The sequence below is a fragment of the Clavelina lepadiformis genome, chromosome 4 (assembly GCF_947623445.1).
Source record: "Clavelina lepadiformis chromosome 4, kaClaLepa1.1, whole genome shotgun sequence".
In the NCBI taxonomy this organism is placed as follows: Eukaryota; Metazoa; Chordata; class Ascidiacea; order Aplousobranchia; family Clavelinidae; genus Clavelina; species Clavelina lepadiformis.
The window spans coordinates 17,306,092-17,331,116 of record NC_135243.1 but is presented as its reverse complement, the minus strand read 5'-3'; the positions used below and the strand labels follow the sequence as shown (position 1 = coordinate 17,331,116).

Here is a 25,025-nt window from a genome sequence, read left to right as displayed (position 1 = left end):
AACAGCAGCAGCAGCACAGTTGACTTGAAGAAACTTTCACAAGATAAATCGGGGATTTATCCATTTTATCAAACCATTCCTGCTGTCACACAGGGCCGACAGTCAATTTCTCATTTTAGCAGTGACGCAGGTGTACAACATTTATCCCATAGACATTAATCGATCGTTTGACATCGATCAATCCATCCGCCCATCGTCTTCTTTTTTTTTTTTTTTTTTTTCCCCTCCTTCTCCTCCTCTTCTTCTTTTCCTCAGACTACTTTAATACAAACAAGAGTATCCCACCAGGGTGGGAGATGGGCCGAAGCAGCAGGTACTGCAATAGCTGCACAACCCTCAAACGAGCAGGCGCAAGCGCCTAGCGTCGTTCACCGTTCAAAAATCCGTTTAATCGAAGAGCAGTTCAATGAACTGCGTCCCAGGGATTAAACTGAGAAGAACAGATACTACACTTGATCTTAGCTCTTGAGAGCCGAGAAGCGATACCTCTAAATCTTCCCGGACTCTTTTTATTCTTCTCAAAATCCTCCTCGACCTCCAAACGTTCCTATATCGCCCGCCACAAGACGCCAAACTGACGAACTCAACCAGCCAGCAGACAGACGACAATCTTCTGGCCGCCGCCCAGTCACATGATTTGCTGCTTGATGGTTATTGGACCGTGACAGTGGAGATATTTTGTGTCTATCCCGTGGAGGCCATTTCTTGCATTTTTCAGCTTTTTGCTATCAAACTGGGAAATACCCTAAAACGATCGCTTTCATTAGTACTCACAACAAATGTAGTAACAGCAGCAGCAGCACAGTTGACTTGAAGAAACTTTCACAAGATAAATCGGGGATTTATCCATTTTATCAAACCATTCCTGCTGTCACACAGGGCCGACAGTCAATTTCTCATTTTACCCGTGACGCAGGTGTACAACATTTATCCCATAGACATTAATCGATCGTTTGACATCGATCAATCCATCCGCCCATCGTCTTCTTTTTTTTTTTTTTTTTTTTCCCCTCCTTCTCCTCCTCTTCTTCTTTTCCTCAGACTACTTTAATACAAACAAGAGTATCCCACCAGGGTGGGAGATGGGCCGAAGCAGCAGGTACTGCAATAGCTGCACAACCCTCAAACGAGCAGGCGCAAGCGCCTAGCGTCGTTCACCGTTCAAAAATCCGTTTAATCGAAGAGCAGTTCAATGAACTGCGTCCCAGGGATTAAACTGAGAAGAACAGATACTACACTTGATCTTAGCTCTTGAGAGCCGAGAAGCGATACCTCTAAATCTTCCCGGACTCTTTTTATTCTTCTCAAAATCCTCCTCGACCTCCAAACGTTCCTATATCGCCCGCCACAAGACGCCAAACTGACGAACTCAACCAGCCAGCAGACAGACGACAATCTTCTGGCCGCCGCCCAGTCACATGATTTGCTGCTTGATGGTTATTGGACCGTGACAGTGGAGATATTTTGTGTCTATCCCGTGGAGGCCATTTCTTGCATTTTTCAGCTTTTTGCTATCAAACTGGGAAATACCCTAAAACGATCGCTTTCATTAGTACTCACAACAAATGTAGTAACAGCAGCAGCAGCACAGTTGACTTGAAGAAACTTTCACAAGATAAATCGGGGATTTATCCATTTTATCAAACCATTCCTGCTGTCACACAGGGCCGACAGTCAATTTCTCATTTTACCCGTGACGCAGGTGTACAACATTTATCCCATAGACATTAATCGATCGTTTGACATCGATCAATCCATCCGCCCATCGTCTTCTTTTTTTTTTTTTTTTTTTTCCCCTCCTTCTCCTCCTCTTCTTCTTTTCCTCAGACTACTTTAATACAAACAAGAGTATCCCACCAGGGTGGGAGATGGGCCGAAGCAGCAGGTACTGCAATAGCTGCACAACCCTCAAACGAGCAGGCGCAAGCGCCTAGCGTCGTTCACCGTTCAAAAATCCGTTTAATCGAAGAGCAGTTCAATGAACTGCGTCCCAGGGATTAAACTGAGAAGAACAGATACTACACTTGATCTTAGCTCTTGAGAGCCGAGAAGCGATACCTCTAAATCTTCCCGGACTCTTTTTATTCTTCTCAAAATCCTCCTCGACCTCCAAACGTTCCTATATCGCCCGCCACAAGACGCCAAACTGACGAACTCAACCAGCCAGCAGACAGACGACAATCTTCTGGCCGCCGCCCAGTCACATGATTTGCTGCTTGATGGTTATTGGACCGTGACAGTGGAGATATTTTGTGTCTATCCCGTGGAGGCCATTTCTTGCATTTTTCAGCTTTTTGCTATCAAACTGGGAAATACCCTAAAACGATCGCTTTCATTAGTACTCACAACAAATGTAGTAACAGCAGCAGCAGCACAGTTGACTTGAAGAAACTTTCACAAGATAAATCGGGGATTTATCCATTTTATCAAACCATTCCTGCTGTCACACAGGGCCGACAGTCAATTTCTCATTTTACCCGTGACGCAGGTGTACAACATTTATCCCATAGACATTAATCGATCGTTTGACATCGATCAATCCATCCGCCCATCGTCTTCTTTTTTTTTTTTTTTTTTTTCCCCTCCTTCTCCTCCTCTTCTTCTTTTCCTCAGACTACTTTAATACAAACAAGAGTATCCCACCAGGGTGGGAGATGGGCCGAAGCAGCAGGTACTGCAATAGCTGCACAACCCTCAAACGAGCAGGCGCAAGCGCCTAGCGTCGTTCACCGTTCAAAAATCCGTTTAATCGAAGAGCAGTTCAATGAACTGCGTCCCAGGGATTAAACTGAGAAGAACAGATACTACACTTGATCTTAGCTCTTGAGAGCCGAGAAGCGATACCTCTAAATCTTCCCGGACTCTTTTTATTCTTCTCAAAATCCTCCTCGACCTCCAAACGTTCCTATATCGCCCGCCACAAGACGCCAAACTGACGAACTCAACCAGCCAGCAGACAGACGACAATCTTCTGGCCGCCGCCCAGTCACATGATTTGCTGCTTGATGGTTATTGGACCGTGACAGTGGAGATATTTTGTGTCTATCCCGTGGAGGCCATTTCTTGCATTTTTCAGCTTTTTGCTATCAAACTGGGAAATACCCTAAAACGATCGCTTTCATTAGTACTCACAACAAATGTAGTAACAGCAGCAGCAGCACAGTTGACTTGAAGAAACTTTCACAAGATAAATCGGGGATTTATCCATTTTATCAAACCATTCCTGCTGTCACACAGGGCCGACAGTCAATTTCTCATTTTACCCGTGACGCAGGTGTACAACATTTATCCCATAGACATTAATCGATCGTTTGACATCGATCAATCCATCCGCCCATCGTCTTCTTTTTTTTTTTTTTTTTTTTCCCCTCCTTCTCCTCCTCTTCTTCTTTTCCTCAGACTACTTTAATACAAACAAGAGTATCCCACCAGGGTGGGAGATGGGCCGAAGCAGCAGGTACTGCAATAGCTGCACAACCCTCAAACGAGCAGGCGCAAGCGCCTAGCGTCGTTCACCGTTCAAAAATCCGTTTAATCGAAGAGCAGTTCAATGAACTGCGTCCCAGGGATTAAACTGAGAAGAACAGATACTACACTTGATCTTAGCTCTTGAGAGCCGAGAAGCGATACCTCTAAATCTTCCCGGACTCTTTTTATTCTTCTCAAAATCCTCCTCGACCTCCAAACGTTCCTATATCGCCCGCCACAAGACGCCAAACTGACGAACTCAACCAGCCAGCAGACAGACGACAATCTTCTGGCCGCCGCCCAGTCACATGATTTGCTGCTTGATGGTTATTGGACCGTGACAGTGGAGATATTTTGTGTCTATCCCGTGGAGGCCATTTCTTGCATTTTTCAGCTTTTTGCTATCAAACTGGGAAATACCCTAAAACGATCGCTTTCATTAGTACTCACAACAAATGTAGTAACAGCAGCAGCAGCACAGTTGACTTGAAGAAACTTTCACAAGATAAATCGGGGATTTATCCATTTTATCAAACCATTCCTGCTGTCACACAGGGCCGACAGTCAATTTCTCATTTTACCCGTGACGCAGGTGTACAACATTTATCCCATAGACATTAATCGATCGTTTGACATCGATCAATCCATCCGCCCATCGTCTTCTTTTTTTTTTTTTTTTTTTTCCCCTCCTTCTCCTCCTCTTCTTCTTTTCCTCAGACTACTTTAATACAAACAAGAGTATCCCACCAGGGTGGGAGATGGGCCGAAGCAGCAGGTACTGCAATAGCTGCACAACCCTCAAACGAGCAGGCGCAAGCGCCTAGCGTCGTTCACCGTTCAAAAATCCGTTTAATCGAAGAGCAGTTCAATGAACTGCGTCCCAGGGATTAAACTGAGAAGAACAGATACTACACTTGATCTTAGCTCTTGAGAGCCGAGAAGCGATACCTCTAAATCTTCCCGGACTCTTTTTATTCTTCTCAAAATCCTCCTCGACCTCCAAACGTTCCTATATCGCCCGCCACAAGACGCCAAACTGACGAACTCAACCAGCCAGCAGACAGACGACAATCTTCTGGCCGCCGCCCAGTCACATGATTTGCTGCTTGATGGTTATTGGACCGTGACAGTGGAGATATTTTGTGTCTATCCCGTGGAGGCCATTTCTTGCATTTTTCAGCTTTTTGCTATCAAACTGGGAAATACCCTAAAACGATCGCTTTCATTAGTACTCACAACAAATGTAGTAACAGCAGCAGCAGCACAGTTGACTTGAAGAAACTTTCACAAGATAAATCGGGGATTTATCCATTTTATCAAACCATTCCTGCTGTCACACAGGGCCGACAGTCAATTTCTCATTTTAGCAGTGACGCAGGTGTACAACATTTATCCCATAGACATTAATCGATCGTTTGACATCGATCAATCCATCCGCCCATCGTCTTCTTTTTTTTTTTTTTTTTTTTCCCCTCCTTCTCCTCCTCTTCTTCTTTTCCTCAGACTACTTTAATACAAACAAGAGTATCCCACCAGGGTGGGAGATGGGCCGAAGCAGCAGGTACTGCAATAGCTGCACAACCCTCAAACGAGCAGGCGCAAGCGCCTAGCGTCGTTCACCGTTCAAAAATCCGTTTAATCGAAGAGCAGTTCAATGAACTGCGTCCCAGGGATTAAACTGAGAAGAACAGATACTACACTTGATCTTAGCTCTTGAGAGCCGAGAAGCGATACCTCTAAATCTTCCCGGACTCTTTTTATTCTTCTCAAAATCCTCCTCGACCTCCAAACGTTCCTATATCGCCCGCCACAAGACGCCAAACTGACGAACTCAACCAGCCAGCAGACAGACGACAATCTTCTGGCCGCCGCCCAGTCACATGATTTGCTGCTTGATGGTTATTGGACCGTGACAGTGGAGATATTTTGTGTCTATCCCGTGGAGGCCATTTCTTGCATTTTTCAGCTTTTTGCTATCAAACTGGGAAATACCCTAAAACGATCGCTTTCATTAGTACTCACAACAAATGTAGTAACAGCAGCAGCAGCACAGTTGACTTGAAGAAACTTTCACAAGATAAATCGGGGATTTATCCATTTTATCAAACCATTCCTGCTGTCACACAGGGCCGACAGTCAATTTCTCATTTTACCCGTGACGCAGGTGTACAACATTTATCCCATAGACATTAATCGATCGTTTGACATCGATCAATCCATCCGCCCATCGTCTTCTTTTTTTTTTTTTTTTTTTTCCCCTCCTTCTCCTCCTCTTCTTCTTTTCCTCAGACTACTTTAATACAAACAAGAGTATCCCACCAGGGTGGGAGATGGGCCGAAGCAGCAGGTACTGCAATAGCTGCACAACCCTCAAACGAGCAGGCGCAAGCGCCTAGCGTCGTTCACCGTTCAAAAATCCGTTTAATCGAAGAGCAGTTCAATGAACTGCGTCCCAGGGATTAAACTGAGAAGAACAGATACTACACTTTTTTTTTTTTTTTTTTTTTTTTACTGTGATGAGGAAGGCGTTCGCCTTCCCCCCCCCAGCTTACTTTGTTGGGTAGGAGGTGAGAGGTGGGTGGTGAGTGTTTAGCTCGATTGTGAAGCTTAGGTTTGTTCATTTGCCTATCTTCCGATAACCAAATGACCTAAACTAGAACTCGCATTTTTCGTAAAGCGGATACGAGCAGGAGCAAGCTAGGAACCTGGCGTGTGTTGACAGATGTAATGTGTCGGAGAGGGCAATTTTTTGGCTGATGTTAACCATACCACTCTCGTACATCAGAAACCTGATGGACCGCCCGCTTGATCTTAGCTCTTGAGAGCCGAGAAGCGATACCTCTAAATCTTCCCGGACTCTTTTTATTCTTCTCAAAATCCTCCTCGACCTCCAAACGTTCCTATATCGCCCGCCACAAGACGCCAAACTGACGAACTCAACCAGCCAGCAGACAGACGACAATCTTCTGGCCGCCGCCCAGTCACATGATTTGCTGCTTGATGGTTATTGGACCGTGACAGTGGAGATATTTTGTGTCTATCCCGTGGAGGCCATTTCTTGCATTTTTCAGCTTTTTGCTATCAAACTGGGAAATACCCTAAAACGATCGCTTTCATTAGTACTCACAACAAATGTAGTAACAGCAGCAGCAGCACAGTTGACTTGAAGAAACTTTCACAAGATAAATCGGGGATTTATCCATTTTATCAAACCATTCCTGCTGTCACACAGGGCCGACAGTCAATTTCTCATTTTAGCAGTGACGCAGGTGTACAACATTTATCCCATAGACATTAATCGATCGTTTGACATCGATCAATCCATCCGCCCATCGTCTTCTTTTTTTTTTTTTTTTTTTTCCCCTCCTTCTCCTCCTCTTCTTCTTTTCCTCAGACTACTTTAATACAAACAAGAGTATCCCACCAGGGTGGGAGATGGGCCGAAGCAGCAGGTACTGCAATAGCTGCACAACCCTCAAACGAGCAGGCGCAAGCGCCTAGCGTCGTTCACCGTTCAAAAATCCGTTTAATCGAAGAGCAGTTCAATGAACTGCGTCCCAGGGATTAAACTGAGAAGAACAGATACTACACTTGATCTTAGCTCTTGAGAGCCGAGAAGCGATACCTCTAAATCTTCCCGGACTCTTTTTATTCTTCTCAAAATCCTCCTCGACCTCCAAACGTTCCTATATCGCCCGCCACAAGACGCCAAACTGACGAACTCAACCAGCCAGCAGACAGACGACAATCTTCTGGCCGCCGCCCAGTCACATGATTTGCTGCTTGATGGTTATTGGACCGTGACAGTGGAGATATTTTGTGTCTATCCCGTGGAGGCCATTTCTTGCATTTTTCAGCTTTTTGCTATCAAACTGGGAAATACCCTAAAACGATCGCTTTCATTAGTACTCACAACAAATGTAGTAACAGCAGCAGCAGCACAGTTGACTTGAAGAAACTTTCACAAGATAAATCGGGGATTTATCCATTTTATCAAACCATTCCTGCTGTCACACAGGGCCGACAGTCAATTTCTCATTTTACCCGTGACGCAGGTGTACAACATTTATCCCATAGACATTAATCGATCGTTTGACATCGATCAATCCATCCGCCCATCGTCTTCTTTTTTTTTTTTTTTTTTTTCCCCTCCTTCTCCTCCTCTTCTTCTTTTCCTCAGACTACTTTAATACAAACAAGAGTATCCCACCAGGGTGGGAGATGGGCCGAAGCAGCAGGTACTGCAATAGCTGCACAACCCTCAAACGAGCAGGCGCAAGCGCCTAGCGTCGTTCACCGTTCAAAAATCCGTTTAATCGAAGAGCAGTTCAATGAACTGCGTCCCAGGGATTAAACTGAGAAGAACAGATACTACACTTGATCTTAGCTCTTGAGAGCCGAGAAGCGATACCTCTAAATCTTCCCGGACTCTTTTTATTCTTCTCAAAATCCTCCTCGACCTCCAAACGTTCCTATATCGCCCGCCACAAGACGCCAAACTGACGAACTCAACCAGCCAGCAGACAGACGACAATCTTCTGGCCGCCGCCCAGTCACATGATTTGCTGCTTGATGGTTATTGGACCGTGACAGTGGAGATATTTTGTGTCTATCCCGTGGAGGCCATTTCTTGCATTTTTCAGCTTTTTGCTATCAAACTGGGAAATACCCTAAAACGATCGCTTTCATTAGTACTCACAACAAATGTAGTAACAGCAGCAGCAGCACAGTTGACTTGAAGAAACTTTCACAAGATAAATCGGGGATTTATCCATTTTATCAAACCATTCCTGCTGTCACACAGGGCCGACAGTCAATTTCTCATTTTACCCGTGACGCAGGTGTACAACATTTATCCCATAGACATTAATCGATCGTTTGACATCGATCAATCCATCCGCCCATCGTCTTCTTTTTTTTTTTTTTTTTTTTCCCCTCCTTCTCCTCCTCTTCTTCTTTTCCTCAGACTACTTTAATACAAACAAGAGTATCCCACCAGGGTGGGAGATGGGCCGAAGCAGCAGGTACTGCAATAGCTGCACAACCCTCAAACGAGCAGGCGCAAGCGCCTAGCGTCGTTCACCGTTCAAAAATCCGTTTAATCGAAGAGCAGTTCAATGAACTGCGTCCCAGGGATTAAACTGAGAAGAACAGATACTACACTTGATCTTAGCTCTTGAGAGCCGAGAAGCGATACCTCTAAATCTTCCCGGACTCTTTTTATTCTTCTCAAAATCCTCCTCGACCTCCAAACGTTCCTATATCGCCCGCCACAAGACGCCAAACTGACGAACTCAACCAGCCAGCAGACAGACGACAATCTTCTGGCCGCCGCCCAGTCACATGATTTGCTGCTTGATGGTTATTGGACCGTGACAGTGGAGATATTTTGTGTCTATCCCGTGGAGGCCATTTCTTGCATTTTTCAGCTTTTTGCTATCAAACTGGGAAATACCCTAAAACGATCGCTTTCATTAGTACTCACAACAAATGTAGTAACAGCAGCAGCAGCACAGTTGACTTGAAGAAACTTTCACAAGATAAATCGGGGATTTATCCATTTTATCAAACCATTCCTGCTGTCACACAGGGCCGACAGTCAATTTCTCATTTTACCCGTGACGCAGGTGTACAACATTTATCCCATAGACATTAATCGATCGTTTGACATCGATCAATCCATCCGCCCATCGTCTTCTTTTTTTTTTTTTTTTTTTTCCCCTCCTTCTCCTCCTCTTCTTCTTTTCCTCAGACTACTTTAATACAAACAAGAGTATCCCACCAGGGTGGGAGATGGGCCGAAGCAGCAGGTACTGCAATAGCTGCACAACCCTCAAACGAGCAGGCGCAAGCGCCTAGCGTCGTTCACCGTTCAAAAATCCGTTTAATCGAAGAGCAGTTCAATGAACTGCGTCCCAGGGATTAAACTGAGAAGAACAGATACTACACTTGATCTTAGCTCTTGAGAGCCGAGAAGCGATACCTCTAAATCTTCCCGGACTCTTTTTATTCTTCTCAAAATCCTCCTCGACCTCCAAACGTTCCTATATCGCCCGCCACAAGACGCCAAACTGACGAACTCAACCAGCCAGCAGACAGACGACAATCTTCTGGCCGCCGCCCAGTCACATGATTTGCTGCTTGATGGTTATTGGACCGTGACAGTGGAGATATTTTGTGTCTATCCCGTGGAGGCCATTTCTTGCATTTTTCAGCTTTTTGCTATCAAACTGGGAAATACCCTAAAACGATCGCTTTCATTAGTACTCACAACAAATGTAGTAACAGCAGCAGCAGCACAGTTGACTTGAAGAAACTTTCACAAGATAAATCGGGGATTTATCCATTTTATCAAACCATTCCTGCTGTCACACAGGGCCGACAGTCAATTTCTCATTTTACCCGTGACGCAGGTGTACAACATTTATCCCATAGACATTAATCGATCGTTTGACATCGATCAATCCATCCGCCCATCGTCTTCTTTTTTTTTTTTTTTTTTTTCCCCTCCTTCTCCTCCTCTTCTTCTTTTCCTCAGACTACTTTAATACAAACAAGAGTATCCCACCAGGGTGGGAGATGGGCCGAAGCAGCAGGTACTGCAATAGCTGCACAACCCTCAAACGAGCAGGCGCAAGCGCCTAGCGTCGTTCACCGTTCAAAAATCCGTTTAATCGAAGAGCAGTTCAATGAACTGCGTCCCAGGGATTAAACTGAGAAGAACAGATACTACACTTGATCTTAGCTCTTGAGAGCCGAGAAGCGATACCTCTAAATCTTCCCGGACTCTTTTTATTCTTCTCAAAATCCTCCTCGACCTCCAAACGTTCCTATATCGCCCGCCACAAGACGCCAAACTGACGAACTCAACCAGCCAGCAGACAGACGACAATCTTCTGGCCGCCGCCCAGTCACATGATTTGCTGCTTGATGGTTATTGGACCGTGACAGTGGAGATATTTTGTGTCTATCCCGTGGAGGCCATTTCTTGCATTTTTCAGCTTTTTGCTATCAAACTGGGAAATACCCTAAAACGATCGCTTTCATTAGTACTCACAACAAATGTAGTAACAGCAGCAGCAGCACAGTTGACTTGAAGAAACTTTCACAAGATAAATCGGGGATTTATCCATTTTATCAAACCATTCCTGCTGTCACACAGGGCCGACAGTCAATTTCTCATTTTACCCGTGACGCAGGTGTACAACATTTATCCCATAGACATTAATCGATCGTTTGACATCGATCAATCCATCCGCCCATCGTCTTCTTTTTTTTTTTTTTTTTTTTCCCCTCCTTCTCCTCCTCTTCTTCTTTTCCTCAGACTACTTTAATACAAACAAGAGTATCCCACCAGGGTGGGAGATGGGCCGAAGCAGCAGGTACTGCAATAGCTGCACAACCCTCAAACGAGCAGGCGCAAGCGCCTAGCGTCGTTCACCGTTCAAAAATCCGTTTAATCGAAGAGCAGTTCAATGAACTGCGTCCCAGGGATTAAACTGAGAAGAACAGATACTACACTTGATCTTAGCTCTTGAGAGCCGAGAAGCGATACCTCTAAATCTTCCCGGACTCTTTTTATTCTTCTCAAAATCCTCCTCGACCTCCAAACGTTCCTATATCGCCCGCCACAAGACGCCAAACTGACGAACTCAACCAGCCAGCAGACAGACGACAATCTTCTGGCCGCCGCCCAGTCACATGATTTGCTGCTTGATGGTTATTGGACCGTGACAGTGGAGATATTTTGTGTCTATCCCGTGGAGGCCATTTCTTGCATTTTTCAGCTTTTTGCTATCAAACTGGGAAATACCCTAAAACGATCGCTTTCATTAGTACTCACAACAAATGTAGTAACAGCAGCAGCAGCACAGTTGACTTGAAGAAACTTTCACAAGATAAATCGGGGATTTATCCATTTTATCAAACCATTCCTGCTGTCACACAGGGCCGACAGTCAATTTCTCATTTTACCCGTGACGCAGGTGTACAACATTTATCCCATAGACATTAATCGATCGTTTGACATCGATCAATCCATCCGCCCATCGTCTTCTTTTTTTTTTTTTTTTTTTTCCCCTCCTTCTCCTCCTCTTCTTCTTTTCCTCAGACTACTTTAATACAAACAAGAGTATCCCACCAGGGTGGGAGATGGGCCGAAGCAGCAGGTACTGCAATAGCTGCACAACCCTCAAACGAGCAGGCGCAAGCGCCTAGCGTCGTTCACCGTTCAAAAATCCGTTTAATCGAAGAGCAGTTCAATGAACTGCGTCCCAGGGATTAAACTGAGAAGAACAGATACTACACTTTTTTTTTTTTTTTTTTTTTTTTTTTTCTAACGATATTAAAATTCAATAATAAAGAAAAAAACAATATAGTTTTCGGGTTTAACAAGCAGGAAAGAAAATATTTTGCGGATTAAATTGAGATTTCACATTTGGGAAATTCCAAGGAGACGTGGTCATAATATGGTAAGTCCGATATACAATAAATGAGAAAATATAAGCACAGTAGGTTATAGGTGATGTAGAAACACATTTCCATGCATAAGAACGACAATAGAGCATTGATATTCCAATCCGTAATTTTTCCAGTTAAAACCAGTAAAAATTAAAATAGTTATTATGAATTATATGAATTTTGCCGAAATTATATGATTTGAGAAGTGATTGCATTAGGGGAATCCCAGGAAAAAGCCGGTACGGTTTTTGATTAGGCCAAGATTGGGAGAGGTTAATACATGTTACACATACATTTATCAGTAAAAAACAGTTAATAATATGGATTACCATTATGAGGTTGCATGTTTCATGTATTATATATTGGTTAAAAGGATAATTCAGTGTTTTAAACCGGTTTTTCCCAGGTTATAGGTGGCAATTGAGAATTTTAGATATGGTATATATAGTACACATATTTACATATATATACACATATTTATGAGCAAAATACAGGTAGTAATATAGTTTACCGGCGTGGGGTTGCATGTTTCATGTACAACATCATGTCCAGTAGGATATTCCAGTGTTTTTGATCAGTTTTTTTCAGGTTGTAAGTTGTAATTGATGATTTAGTTATGGGTGGAGTTCATGCATGGTGTTGTTTCATCATTTTGGATTGTAAAGGCATTGCAAATGGATTATCATCATCATGGTTGGTTTCAGTATAAGTAGAGTAATGTTCATTTCGTTGTGCAGTCCATGAAGAAGTTTGAGAAGTTGTTGAAGATGATGAATTTTCAGGTTTCAGGTAATTACAATAAGTATATACATATTATGTTAAGTTTCATAATTTATGATGAAAGTAGATAAAAAAAAGAGGGGGTTATGTAGTTATGGTATACATTTCAGAATAAAGAGTACATTTACAATAAGATATGTTTTACAGTAGACAAAAAAAACAAATGGATATTTGCAAAAGTTTAAGAGGGGGCATCGAAAAATTTCTAGGCCTAGTTGTGTGATAAAATATAGTTTCTATAATGAGGGGGGAAGTTATATTTAGTGGGTTTTGGGGGTGAAAGAAGTAAGTACATTATATAACGAAGGGTGAGAATTGTATAGATTAGAGGTGTAGAATAAGCAGAGTCTTCTTCTTGTTTATCTTGAGTTTGTTGTTGGTGGGCGAGAGGAGAGTTCAATCTTCCAGGAGATAATGTCTTTTAAATTTTGTTCGAATTTTCCAGAGGATGCTGTTGGTTGTCGTAGTTTTGTCTGTCATGTAGGAATTTTCTTCATCTAGGGCTTCTTTATGTGCTATAAGGGTTGATTTGAAAATGTTCAGATAGTGTAGGATTTTTTCCGAGTCTTTGGTATCTTTTTGAAAGCTATAGTAGAGAATTAAATTTTGGTGGAGAGGGGTATTTATTGTAAACCATTGTAGTAAATCTGATTGAATGTGAGAGAGAATTTCTTTGGCTATGGGGCATTCAATTAATACATGGGTGATGTCATCTTTCTGAGATTTGCAGAATTTGCAGTCTGTTAAACGAATTTCTTGCTTTGAAGTTGTGAATAATTTCTTCTTCTTGTAAAAGGATCCCCAGAGAAAGCCTCGATGGGCGATCAGATATGAATGGCTTCTTTGCATTAGTGTTGGTGTCCATTTTCTTGTATTTTTTAGGTTTATATTTTTCCATGAGATCATGTTTTGCTGCTGACTGTAAATTATGGAGGGAGATTGGTGGTCGTTTAGGATTAGCTGGTATAAGGTCTTCTGATTGTATTCTTCGAGTAGCATAATCTTTTTGTTATTATTGGCCTGATCATAAATGTCCAGAGTCTTTGTCCAGGTAAAATTTGGTTGTGGTCTGTATTTGATGGCATTTGAAAAAAGATTTGGAGCAATTTTCATTAGTTTGGTCCCAATATTGTGTTTTGCCCAATTTGAAAAGAAACTGTTTTTATTATTTTCTGAGGATAGACGTTTTATTTTGTACAGGAAGGCTGATTGGATCCGGGACTGGGCATGTAGGATTTGGAGACCTCCTTGTTTGAAAGGGGCGATCAGTTTTCTTCTGGCTAAAGGTTCTAATCTTCTGGGATACCAAAGGAATTTGAAAATAAGGTTGGAGATTGAATTTCGAATTTTACTTGGTGGTATAAATAGTGTTGCTGTCCGCATGATGTGAGGTAGAAAGAGGGAGTTTATAATATATTTTCTTCCGAGAATTGAGAGTCTTCTTGTTTTATGAAGGTTGTTTAATTTCTTGAGGGTGCATAGAGTTTTTTCCCAGTTGAGAGTAGCAGAGTCTTCTGTCAGTGAAAAGGTGATTCCGAGAATTGTTATTGTAGCGGCGATTGGAATGTTTGGAAATTTCTGACTGATTTGAGTTTTTAATTTGTCTGTTGATATATAGAACATGGATTTGTTTTCATTCAGCTTGAGTCCGGAAAAATGACTAAACTTTTTGATGATTTTCAGAGCTTCTGCAACTGTGGATGTATTCTTGGCCAAAAGGATTGTATCGTCTGCGTATTGTTGAAGGTTGAGATGAACAGATCGTACTGTTGGGCAGTTCGGAAGAGGAACATTCGAGATTTTAAGGGCCAACACATTGGTGACTATGGTAAATATCAGCATGCTGAGTGGGCATCCTTGTCGGACGCCGCAAGAGATTGTGATTCCTTGAGAGAGACCGTGTGCAGTCTGAATGAAAGCGAGGGGTTTGTCATAAATTATTTTGATCCAGTTTACTATGGAACTGGGTATATTCATTTTGTTGAGAAGTCTAATAAAGAAATTGTGGTTCACTTTATCGAAAGCTTTGGTAAAATCTAATTTTAAAATGGCTAGTCCGTCTTGATTGTCCTTTTCTTGTTCCAGTGCCGCTTGGATGTTGAGGAGAATGGTGTCTATTGATCTTCCGGGGATACCGCATTGTTGGGTGTCTAGAATAAAATTTGTCACAAGAGGGGTAAGTCTATTTTTTAGTATTATACTGAGAATTTTATAGTCCATATTGAGAATAGATATGGGTCTCCAGTTTTTGATTAGTAGTTTGTTTCCAGATTTTGGGATAAGACGAATGATTGCGGATCGCTGTGACTCAGTCAAGCTGGAGCTGAAATAACAGTTGTTAAAATTTTCTTGAAGGAGGGGTGCCAAGATTTCCGAAAAATGTTGATAAAAGCGGGCAGTGAGGCCATCCAATCCAGGTGAGGAGTCTTTATTTAGGCGTATTATAGCTGCTTTGACTTCTGAGATGTGTATAAATGGGGAGGGTGTTGTTTGGGAATCAGGTGGTAGTGAAGGAATGCTTGATAGGTAATGGGATAGTTCTTCTTCTTCGTCGATGTGGTTTTGGTTGTCATTTTTGGTCCATAAATGGGTGTAGAATTCATGAATGGTATTTTGAATTGATATAGGATTATTGGTGATGGAATCTTCGTCGGTTTCGTCTAATTGTAATTGGTTGATGTTTAGTTTCCGTTGTTTTTTTTTTTCCATTAATTTAAAAATTTGGGAAGGGGCTTCGTTGTCGGTGACAGCTGTGATTCTGGCTCTGATTCGGTCTCCATTGTGTAGTTCTTCTTGTAATCTTTGTATTTTCTGCTTAATTTGGATGATTTCTTGGTTTGACTGTGGGAGGAGGTTGACGTTGAGAGTTTCCAGTTTGCTTTGATGATTGTTTATGATTGTTTGAATTTTCTTTTTCTTCCTGCTGGCCAGGTGAATAATGATTCTTTTGATATTTTTTTTGAGCATTTCCCACCACATTAGTGGATGCTTCGCATGGAGAGGTTTTTTTGCAAAAAGGAGAATTTCATTCTTTAGTTGTTTACATATATGTGGGTCTTCCAGTAGGGAGTCGTTCAGTTTCCAGTGTGTTTTTTTATATTGACAGTTGGGTCTTGAGTGAGATGTTTGAAGTGAGATTAGGTTTCCAAAGATGTGATCCGAGAGATGCGCTGTGGAGATATATATTGATTGTTGAAGTTTGGATGTCAGAGATTTACTGCAATAGATTCTATCTATTCTGGTGCTGGCTTTTGCGGTGATGTATGAGTAACTTTTTTGATTTGGGTGGAGAAGACGGAAGGAGTCGACGATGTCAAGTAGTTGTATACATTCTGTCATTTTCCTGTGGTCATTTCGGATGGTAATTTTGTTAATTGTGTCATTGTTTTCCAGAACGAAGTTGAAATCTCCTAGCCAGATGATGTCGACATGGGGGGTGGCGATGAGGTGTTGGTAGATGTCTTCCAGTTGTTGAATTCTTTCTATGGACGAGGAGGAGGAAGTACCAGAGGTAAGATAAGAGTTGACAATTATGATTGCCTTGCTGTCAATTTCTAATTTAATCATTTGTGAACGGTATTTCGAGATAATTTCGTGATGTTTGACCTGTGAAGCTACATTATTCGGTATTATTAAGACTGTTCCAGCTTTGAAATATTTATTTCTCTCTCTTTTGTCTGGGGCATTGGTAAAAACAGTCAGATTGTTTCTTGTTTGCCAGATCCGGAGTTGTTTTTCGTCAATTCTGTGGGCTTCCTGAATAGCCAAAATGTCGATGTGATATTTTCGGATGAAGAAGGGGATATGCTGAAGGGATTTGGTAAGTCCATTGCAGTTTATTGTGGTTAAGGTTAGAGAATTGTCCATGTTTTTGATTGTCGTCATCGGATTTAGTTACCTGATACAAAATGTTCTTGGTATGCGTGTTTAAGATTTCTTGCTTTTGGGTTTACTCCCATGTTTCAATTTCTTCGAAGTTGTTGGATTGTGAATGGGGGAGCGTTTTCCTTGAGATCCTTTCAGCTGCCTTTCGGCTTCGGAGGTGTCTAGTGGAGAGACAGTCTGAAAGTCAGTAGAGCTGTTGGACTCGTCTGAAGTGGATGGTTTTTCGGTTTCTGAATTAACAATGGCGGTGGTGGCATGAATTTTGGGTGTTTTGGATCTTGTTTGGGTTTGTTCTGGTGCGGGGTCTTTTTTTTCTTCTTTTTCTTCTTCTGTAACTGTAACTGGAGGCGTTGCTTGAGGGTTGGGTTGATCCGTCGGACCAGTGGATGATGTAGAGGTTTGTTTGGATGTTTTTTGTTTATTTCCCCATGTTGAGTTAGGGGAGAGAGCAGAATTGCCTGAGGCGGAGGGTTGCTTTTTATTTTTTATTTTTTTGCAGGTTTCGATTCGGTGACCGAAGTTTCTGCAGTAAGCACATTTCAGGATAGGAGATCCCGGAAGAGAAATTGATACGGCTTGCCCGTTGATGAAGATTTGATTAGGAAGTAGGTCTTCTTTGAGTTCGTCTATTTGAATGTGAAGATATTCATTATGAAATTGAGGGAAACCCTTGTGTGAACCAAATTTGTATCTTCGTAGATTGCCCCAGTTTCTGGATTGGACAAGATGAATGATCTCCTCATCTGGGATGTCGAGGGGGACCGGGTACAGCGTGACCGTGGTCGGAGGAGGAGCTGGTTCCTCCACCCACATGGAGAACGAAGCACCATTTGTTTTGGTTATAACTTGTTGCATTGCGAATTTTGTTTTCATCTGTTTTATGAGATGTTTGGAGTCGTCATCTGATTTGAATGTAATTGAGTAAATCTGCTCTTTATAATTCACTTGGGTCATGCCAAAGATGTTTTGCGATAGGTAGCATAAGGGACCGTCATCTGTGAACAGCTCCATAAATGTGGTTATATCAAATGTTTCAGAAACTTCTTCCTTGTCAAAATGGCACAGAAGCGTACGCGTTTGTTTAAAAAACACCATAATTGATTTCTATGGTTTGATAAATGGGGGTTTCCCTCAGAATAATGGCGGGAAAATGGGTGCAAGTTAGGCCTAGAAGGTCTAGGTTCAAGAAGCCTTGAAAAGGCACTTAAACGTAGGCCTACGGTTAAAAGGTCAGGTTTTCCAGAGACTACACCGTGAAAACAGCCTATCTACCAAGTTTCAAAACTTGGGAGAGGCCAGAACCTGAACTGTGAGTGATTGAAAAAAAAGCCGGCAAATTTGTCGGTTTTTTGGCTATAGCTCTAAAAAGAGCTTTTTGCTAATAACTGAATAAACTTTCTGTGAGAAAGTTTTAGCTGATCGGTTTAAAAAGATTTTAAACTATAACTGGCTGCCTAAAACTGCCTAATAGATGAGATTAGCTTAGATACAGTTTTGGACCTGAGGAGCTCGAAAAACACGTCCGAACCCGACAGATACTACACTTGATCTTAGCTCTTGAGAGCCGAGAAGCGATACCTCTAAATCTTCCCGGACTCTTTTTATTCTTCTCAAAATCCTCCTCGACCTCCAAACGTTCCTATATCGCCCGCCACAAGACGCCAAACTGACGAACTCAACCAGCCAGCAGACAGACGACAATCTTCTGGCCGCCGCCCAGTCACATGATTTGCTGCTTGATGGTTATTGGACCGTGACAGTGGAGATATTTTGTGTCTATCCCGTGGAGGCCATTTCTTGCATTTTTCAGCTTTTTGCTATCAAACTGGGAAATACCCTAAAACGATCGCTTTCATTAGTACTCACAACAAATGTAGTAACAGCAGCAGCAGCACAGTTGACTTGAAGAAACTTTCACAAGATAAATCGGGGATTTATCCATTTTATCAAACCATTCCTGCTGTCACACAGGGCCGACAGTCAATTTCTCATTTTAGCAGTGACGCAGGTGTACAACATTTATCCCATAGACATTAATCGATCGTTTGACATCGATCAATCCATCCGCCCATCGTCTTCTTTTTTTTTTTTTTTTTTTTCCCCTCCTTCTCCTCCTCTTCTTCTTTTCCTCAGACTACTTTAATACAAACAAGAGTATCCCACCAGGGTGGGAGATGGGCCGAAGCAGCAGGTACTGCAATAGCTGCACAACCCTCAAACGAGCAGGCGCAAGCGCCTAGCGTCGTTCACCGTTCAAAAATCCGTTTAATCGAAGAGCAGTTCAATGAACTGCGTCCCAGGGATTAAACTGAGAAGAACAGATACTACACTTGATCTTAGCTCTTGAGAGCCGAGAAGCGATACCTCTAAATCTTCCCGGACTCTTTTTATTCTTCTCAAAATCCTCCTCGACCTCCAAACGTTCCTATATCGCCCGCCACAAGACGCCAAACTGACGAACTCAACCAGCCAGCAGACAGACGACAATCTTCTGGCCGCCGCCCAGTCACATGATTTGCTGCTTGATGGTTATTGGACCGTGACAGTGGAGATATTTTGTGTCTATCCCGTGGAGGCCATTTCTTGCATTTTTCAGCTTTTTGCTATCAAACTGGGAAATACCCTAAAACGATCGCTTTCATTAGTACTCACAACAAATGTAGTAACAGCAGCAGCAGCACAGTTGACTTGAAGAAACTTTCACAAGATAAATCGGGGATTTATCCATTTTATCAAACCATTCCTGCTGTCACACAGGGCCGACAGTCAATTTCTCATTTTACCCGTGACGCAGGTGTACAACATTTATCCCATAGACATTAATCGATCGTTTGACATCGATCAATCCATCCGCCCATCGTCTTCTTTTTTTTTTTTTTTTTTTTCCCCTCCTTCTCCTCCTCTTCTTCTTTTCCTCAGACTACTTTAATACAAACAAGAGTATCCCACCAGGGTGGGAGATGGGCCGAAGCAGCAGGTACTGCAATAGCTGCACAACCCTCAAACGAGCAGGCGCAAGCGCCTAGCGTCGTTCACCGTTCAAAAATCCGTTTAATCGAAGAGCAGTTCAATGAACTGCGTCCCAGGGATTAAACTGAGAAGAACAGATACTACACTTTTTTTTTTTTTTTTTTTTTTTTTCATTGAGCAGTGATGAGGTCGGCGTTCGCCTTCCCCCCCCCTGCCAAGTGGAGGATTTGGGGTATAAGAGAGCTAGGGGTCTCCTCTGCCTATCTTCCGATAGACAAGGGATTTCCTAACCTTAATGACTTCTCGTTTGCTCACAAGTGTTACGAGCAGGGGCAAGCCGAAACCCCGGTGAAAGGTGGAAGGTGGTATGTTCGGGAAAGGGAACCAAACTCGGCGGCATCAACCGAGACCCTTTCTACATCAGTAAACTGATGGACCACTACACTTGATCTTAGCTCTTGAGAGCCGAGAAGCGATACCTCTAAATCTTCCCGGACTCTTTTTATTCTTCTCAAAATCCTCCTCGACCTCCAAACGTTCCTATATCGCCCGCCACAAGACGCCAAACTGACGAACTCAACCAGCCAGCAGACAGACGACAATCTTCTGGCCGCCGCCCAGTCACATGATTTGCTGCTTGATGGTTATTGGACCGTGACAGTGGAGATATTTTGTGTCTATCCCGTGGAGGCCATTTCTTGCATTTTTCAGCTTTTTGCTATCAAACTGGGAAATACCCTAAAACGATCGCTTTCATTAGTACTCACAACAAATGTAGTAACAGCAGCAGCAGCACAGTTGACTTGAAGAAACTTTCACAAGATAAATCGGGGATTTATCCATTTTATCAAACCATTCCTGCTGTCACACAGGGCCGACAGTCAATTTCTCATTTTACCCGTGACGCAGGTGTACAACATTTATCCCATAGACATTAATCGATCGTTTGACATCGATCAATCCATCCGCCCATCGTCTTCTTTTTTTTTTTTTTTTTTTTCCCCTCCTTCTCCTCCTCTTCTTCTTTTCCTCAGACTACTTTAATACAAACAAGAGTATCCCACCAGGGTGGGAGATGGGCCGAAGCAGCAGGTACTGCAATAGCTGCACAACCCTCAAACGAGCAGGCGCAAGCGCCTAGCGTCGTTCACCGTTCAAAAATCCGTTTAATCGAAGAGCAGTTCAATGAACTGCGTCCCAGGGATTAAACTGAGAAGAACAGATACTACACTTGATCTTAGCTCTTGAGAGCCGAGAAGCGATACCTCTAAATCTTCCCGGACTCTTTTTATTCTTCTCAAAATCCTCCTCGACCTCCAAACGTTCCTATATCGCCCGCCACAAGACGCCAAACTGACGAACTCAACCAGCCAGCAGACAGACGACAATCTTCTGGCCGCCGCCCAGTCACATGATTTGCTGCTTGATGGTTATTGGACCGTGACAGTGGAGATATTTTGTGTCTATCCCGTGGAGGCCATTTCTTGCATTTTTCAGCTTTTTGCTATCAAACTGGGAAATACCCTAAAACGATCGCTTTCATTAGTACTCACAACAAATGTAGTAACAGCAGCAGCAGCACAGTTGACTTGAAGAAACTTTCACAAGATAAATCGGGGATTTATCCATTTTATCAAACCATTCCTGCTGTCACACAGGGCCGACAGTCAATTTCTCATTTTACCCGTGACGCAGGTGTACAACATTTATCCCATAGACATTAATCGATCGTTTGACATCGATCAATCCATCCGCCCATCGTCTTCTTTTTTTTTTTTTTTTTTTTCCCCTCCTTCTCCTCCTCTTCTTCTTTTCCTCAGACTACTTTAATACAAACAAGAGTATCCCACCAGGGTGGGAGATGGGCCGAAGCAGCAGGTACTGCAATAGCTGCACAACCCTCAAACGAGCAGGCGCAAGCGCCTAGCGTCGTTCACCGTTCAAAAATCCGTTTAATCGAAGAGCAGTTCAATGAACTGCGTCCCAGGGATTAAACTGAGAAGAACAGATACTACACTTGATCTTAGCTCTTGAGAGCCGAGAAGCGATACCTCTAAATCTTCCCGGACTCTTTTTATTCTTCTCAAAATCCTCCTCGACCTCCAAACGTTCCTATATCGCCCGCCACAAGACGCCAAACTGACGAACTCAACCAGCCAGCAGACAGACGACAATCTTCTGGCCGCCGCCCAGTCACATGATTTGCTGCTTGATGGTTATTGGACCGTGACAGTGGAGATATTTTGTGTCTATCCCGTGGAGGCCATTTCTTGCATTTTTCAGCTTTTTGCTATCAAACTGGGAAATACCCTAAAACGATCGCTTTCATTAGTACTCACAACAAATGTAGTAACAGCAGCAGCAGCACAGTTGACTTGAAGAAACTTTCACAAGATAAATCGGGGATTTATCCATTTTATCAAACCATTCCTGCTGTCACACAGGGCCGACAGTCAATTTCTCATTTTACCCGTGACGCAGGTGTACAACATTTATCCCATAGACATTAATCGATCGTTTGACATCGATCAATCCATCCGCCCATCGTCTTCTTTTTTTTTTTTTTTTTTTTCCCCTCCTTCTCCTCCTCTTCTTCTTTTCCTCAGACTACTTTAATACAAACAAGAGTATCCCACCAGGGTGGGAGATGGGCCGAAGCAGCAGGTACTGCAATAGCTGCACAACCCTCAAACGAGCAGGCGCAAGCGCCTAGCGTCGTTCACCGTTCAAAAATCCGTTTAATCGAAGAGCAGTTCAATGAACTGCGTCCCAGGGATTAAACTGAGAAGAACAGATACTACACTTGATCTTAGCTCTTGAGAGCCGAGAAGCGATACCTCTAAATCTTCCCGGACTCTTTTTATTCTTCTCAAAATCCTCCTCGACCTCCAAACGTTCCTATATCGCCCGCCACAAGACGCCAAACTGACGAACTCAACCAGCCAGCAGACAGACGACAATCTTCTGGCCGCCGCCCAGTCACATGATTTGCTGCTTGATGGTTATTGGACCGTGACAGTGGAGATATTTTGTGTCTATCCCGTGGAGGCCATTTCTTGCATTTTTCAGCTTTTTGCTATCAAACTGGGAAATACCCTAAAACGATCGCTTTCATTAGTACTCACAACAAATGTAGTAACAGCAGCAGCAGCACAGTTGACTTGAAGAAACTTTCACAAGATAAATCGGGGATTTATCCATTTTATCAAACCATTCCTGCTGTCACACAGGGCCGACAGTCAATTTCTCATTTTACCCGTGACGCAGGTGTACAACATTTATCCCATAGACATTAATCGATCGTTTGACATCGATCAATCCATCCGCCCATCGTCTTCTTTTTTTTTTTTTTTTTTTTCCCCTCCTTCTCCTCCTCTTCTTCTTTTCCTCAGACTACTTTAATACAAACAAGAGTATCCCACCAGGGTGGGAGATGGGCCGAAGCAGCAGGTACTGCAATAGCTGCACAACCCTCAAACGAGCAGGCGCAAGCGCCTAGCGTCGTTCACCGTTCAAAAATCCGTTTAATCGAAGAGCAGTTCAATGAACTGCGTCCCAGGGATTAAACTGAGAAGAACAGATACTACACTTGATCTTAGCTCTTGAGAGCCGAGAAGCGATACCTCTAAATCTTCCCGGACTCTTTTTATTCTTCTCAAAATCCTCCTCGACCTCCAAACGTTCCTATATCGCCCGCCACAAGACGCCAAACTGACGAACTCAACCAGCCAGCAGACAGACGACAATCTTCTGGCCGCCGCCCAGTCACATGATTTGCTGCTTGATGGTTATTGGACCGTGACAGTGGAGATATTTTGTGTCTATCCCGTGGAGGCCATTTCTTGCATTTTTCAGCTTTTTGCTATCAAACTGGGAAATACCCTAAAACGATCGCTTTCATTAGTACTCACAACAAATGTAGTAACAGCAGCAGCAGCACAGTTGACTTGAAGAAACTTTCACAAGATAAATCGGGGATTTATCCATTTTATCAAACCATTCCTGCTGTCACACAGGGCCGACAGTCAATTTCTCATTTTACCCGTGACGCAGGTGTACAACATTTATCCCATAGACATTAATCGATCGTTTGACATCGATCAATCCATCCGCCCATCGTCTTCTTTTTTTTTTTTTTTTTTTTCCCCTCCTTCTCCTCCTCTTCTTCTTTTCCTCAGACTACTTTAATACAAACAAGAGTATCCCACCAGGGTGGGAGATGGGCCGAAGCAGCAGGTACTGCAATAGCTGCACAACCCTCAAACGAGCAGGCGCAAGCGCCTAGCGTCGTTCACCGTTCAAAAATCCGTTTAATCGAAGAGCAGTTCAATGAACTGCGTCCCAGGGATTAAACTGAGAAGAACAGATACTACACTTGATCTTAGCTCTTGAGAGCCGAGAAGCGATACCTCTAAATCTTCCCGGACTCTTTTTATTCTTCTCAAAATCCTCCTCGACCTCCAAACGTTCCTATATCGCCCGCCACAAGACGCCAAACTGACGAACTCAACCAGCCAGCAGACAGACGACAATCTTCTGGCCGCCGCCCAGTCACATGATTTGCTGCTTGATGGTTATTGGACCGTGACAGTGGAGATATTTTGTGTCTATCCCGTGGAGGCCATTTCTTGCATTTTTCAGCTTTTTGCTATCAAACTGGGAAATACCCTAAAACGATCGCTTTCATTAGTACTCACAACAAATGTAGTAACAGCAGCAGCAGCACAGTTGACTTGAAGAAACTTTCACAAGATAAATCGGGGATTTATCCATTTTATCAAACCATTCCTGCTGTCACACAGGGCCGACAGTCAATTTCTCATTTTACCCGTGACGCAGGTGTACAACATTTATCCCATAGACATTAATCGATCGTTTGACATCGATCAATCCATCCGCCCATCGTCTTCTTTTTTTTTTTTTTTTTTTTCCCCTCCTTCTCCTCCTCTTCTTCTTTTCCTCAGACTACTTTAATACAAACAAGAGTATCCCACCAGGGTGGGAGATGGGCCGAAGCAGCAGGTACTGCAATAGCTGCACAACCCTCAAACGAGCAGGCGCAAGCGCCTAGCGTCGTTCACCGTTCAAAAATCCGTTTAATCGAAGAGCAGTTCAATGAACTGCGTCCCAGGGATTAAACTGAGAAGAACAGATACTACACTTGATCTTAGCTCTTGAGAGCCGAGAAGCGATACCTCTAAATCTTCCCGGACTCTTTTTATTCTTCTCAAAATCCTCCTCGACCTCCAAACGTTCCTATATCGCCCGCCACAAGACGCCAAACTGACGAACTCAACCAGCCAGCAGACAGACGACAATCTTCTGGCCGCCGCCCAGTCACATGATTTGCTGCTTGATGGTTATTGGACCGTGACAGTGGAGATATTTTGTGTCTATCCCGTGGAGGCCATTTCTTGCATTTTTCAGCTTTTTGCTATCAAACTGGGAAATACCCTAAAACG

The 25,025-nt window shown here is 43.1% G+C and overlaps 21 non-coding genes and 2 pseudogenes across 21 annotated transcripts; all 23 read right to left on the bottom strand.

Moving 5' to 3' along the window:
- Positions 1 to 291: 291 nt before the first annotated feature.
- LOC143457761 (U2 spliceosomal RNA) lies at positions 292 to 484 on the bottom strand. Its single transcript, XR_013117439.1, has one exon. It is a non-coding gene; the product is annotated as a U2 spliceosomal RNA (small nuclear RNA).
- A 593-nt stretch (positions 485 to 1,077) lies between these two features.
- On the bottom strand, positions 1,078 to 1,270 carry LOC143457760 (U2 spliceosomal RNA). Its single transcript, XR_013117438.1, has one exon. It is a non-coding gene; the product is annotated as a U2 spliceosomal RNA (small nuclear RNA).
- Positions 1,271 to 1,863: 593 nt separating this feature from the next.
- LOC143457759 (U2 spliceosomal RNA) lies at positions 1,864 to 2,056 on the bottom strand. The gene has a single exon (XR_013117437.1). It is a non-coding gene; the product is annotated as a U2 spliceosomal RNA (small nuclear RNA).
- Positions 2,057 to 2,649: 593 nt separating this feature from the next.
- Positions 2,650 to 2,842, bottom strand: LOC143457757 (U2 spliceosomal RNA). Its single transcript, XR_013117435.1, has one exon. It is a non-coding gene; the product is annotated as a U2 spliceosomal RNA (small nuclear RNA).
- A 593-nt stretch (positions 2,843 to 3,435) lies between these two features.
- LOC143457756 (U2 spliceosomal RNA) lies at positions 3,436 to 3,628 on the bottom strand. The gene has a single exon (XR_013117434.1). It is a non-coding gene; the product is annotated as a U2 spliceosomal RNA (small nuclear RNA).
- A 593-nt stretch (positions 3,629 to 4,221) lies between these two features.
- On the bottom strand, positions 4,222 to 4,414 carry LOC143457755 (U2 spliceosomal RNA). The gene has a single exon (XR_013117433.1). It is a non-coding gene; the product is annotated as a U2 spliceosomal RNA (small nuclear RNA).
- A 593-nt stretch (positions 4,415 to 5,007) lies between these two features.
- Positions 5,008 to 5,200, bottom strand: LOC143457754 (U2 spliceosomal RNA). Its single transcript, XR_013117432.1, has one exon. It is a non-coding gene; the product is annotated as a U2 spliceosomal RNA (small nuclear RNA).
- A 593-nt stretch (positions 5,201 to 5,793) lies between these two features.
- LOC143457914 (U2 spliceosomal RNA) lies at positions 5,794 to 5,997 on the bottom strand (annotated as a pseudogene).
- A 901-nt stretch (positions 5,998 to 6,898) lies between these two features.
- Positions 6,899 to 7,091, bottom strand: LOC143457752 (U2 spliceosomal RNA). The gene has a single exon (XR_013117431.1). It is a non-coding gene; the product is annotated as a U2 spliceosomal RNA (small nuclear RNA).
- Positions 7,092 to 7,684: 593 nt separating this feature from the next.
- LOC143457751 (U2 spliceosomal RNA) lies at positions 7,685 to 7,877 on the bottom strand. The gene has a single exon (XR_013117430.1). It is a non-coding gene; the product is annotated as a U2 spliceosomal RNA (small nuclear RNA).
- Positions 7,878 to 8,470: 593 nt separating this feature from the next.
- On the bottom strand, positions 8,471 to 8,663 carry LOC143457750 (U2 spliceosomal RNA). The gene has a single exon (XR_013117429.1). It is a non-coding gene; the product is annotated as a U2 spliceosomal RNA (small nuclear RNA).
- A 593-nt stretch (positions 8,664 to 9,256) lies between these two features.
- Positions 9,257 to 9,449, bottom strand: LOC143457749 (U2 spliceosomal RNA). The gene has a single exon (XR_013117428.1). It is a non-coding gene; the product is annotated as a U2 spliceosomal RNA (small nuclear RNA).
- Positions 9,450 to 10,042: 593 nt separating this feature from the next.
- Positions 10,043 to 10,235, bottom strand: LOC143457748 (U2 spliceosomal RNA). Its single transcript, XR_013117427.1, has one exon. It is a non-coding gene; the product is annotated as a U2 spliceosomal RNA (small nuclear RNA).
- Positions 10,236 to 10,828: 593 nt separating this feature from the next.
- Positions 10,829 to 11,021, bottom strand: LOC143457747 (U2 spliceosomal RNA). The gene has a single exon (XR_013117426.1). It is a non-coding gene; the product is annotated as a U2 spliceosomal RNA (small nuclear RNA).
- A 593-nt stretch (positions 11,022 to 11,614) lies between these two features.
- Positions 11,615 to 11,842, bottom strand: LOC143457892 (U2 spliceosomal RNA; annotated as a pseudogene).
- A 6,920-nt stretch (positions 11,843 to 18,762) lies between these two features.
- LOC143457745 (U2 spliceosomal RNA) lies at positions 18,763 to 18,955 on the bottom strand. The gene has a single exon (XR_013117424.1). It is a non-coding gene; the product is annotated as a U2 spliceosomal RNA (small nuclear RNA).
- A 593-nt stretch (positions 18,956 to 19,548) lies between these two features.
- Positions 19,549 to 19,748, bottom strand: LOC143457913 (U2 spliceosomal RNA). The gene has a single exon (XR_013117569.1). It is a non-coding gene; the product is annotated as a U2 spliceosomal RNA (small nuclear RNA).
- Positions 19,749 to 20,633: 885 nt separating this feature from the next.
- On the bottom strand, positions 20,634 to 20,826 carry LOC143457744 (U2 spliceosomal RNA). Its single transcript, XR_013117423.1, has one exon. It is a non-coding gene; the product is annotated as a U2 spliceosomal RNA (small nuclear RNA).
- Positions 20,827 to 21,419: 593 nt separating this feature from the next.
- Positions 21,420 to 21,612, bottom strand: LOC143457743 (U2 spliceosomal RNA). Its single transcript, XR_013117422.1, has one exon. It is a non-coding gene; the product is annotated as a U2 spliceosomal RNA (small nuclear RNA).
- Positions 21,613 to 22,205: 593 nt separating this feature from the next.
- On the bottom strand, positions 22,206 to 22,398 carry LOC143457742 (U2 spliceosomal RNA). Its single transcript, XR_013117421.1, has one exon. It is a non-coding gene; the product is annotated as a U2 spliceosomal RNA (small nuclear RNA).
- Positions 22,399 to 22,991: 593 nt separating this feature from the next.
- LOC143457741 (U2 spliceosomal RNA) lies at positions 22,992 to 23,184 on the bottom strand. The gene has a single exon (XR_013117420.1). It is a non-coding gene; the product is annotated as a U2 spliceosomal RNA (small nuclear RNA).
- Positions 23,185 to 23,777: 593 nt separating this feature from the next.
- Positions 23,778 to 23,970, bottom strand: LOC143457740 (U2 spliceosomal RNA). The gene has a single exon (XR_013117419.1). It is a non-coding gene; the product is annotated as a U2 spliceosomal RNA (small nuclear RNA).
- Positions 23,971 to 24,563: 593 nt separating this feature from the next.
- Positions 24,564 to 24,756, bottom strand: LOC143457739 (U2 spliceosomal RNA). Its single transcript, XR_013117418.1, has one exon. It is a non-coding gene; the product is annotated as a U2 spliceosomal RNA (small nuclear RNA).
- Between the last annotated feature and the right edge of the window lie 269 nt (positions 24,757 to 25,025).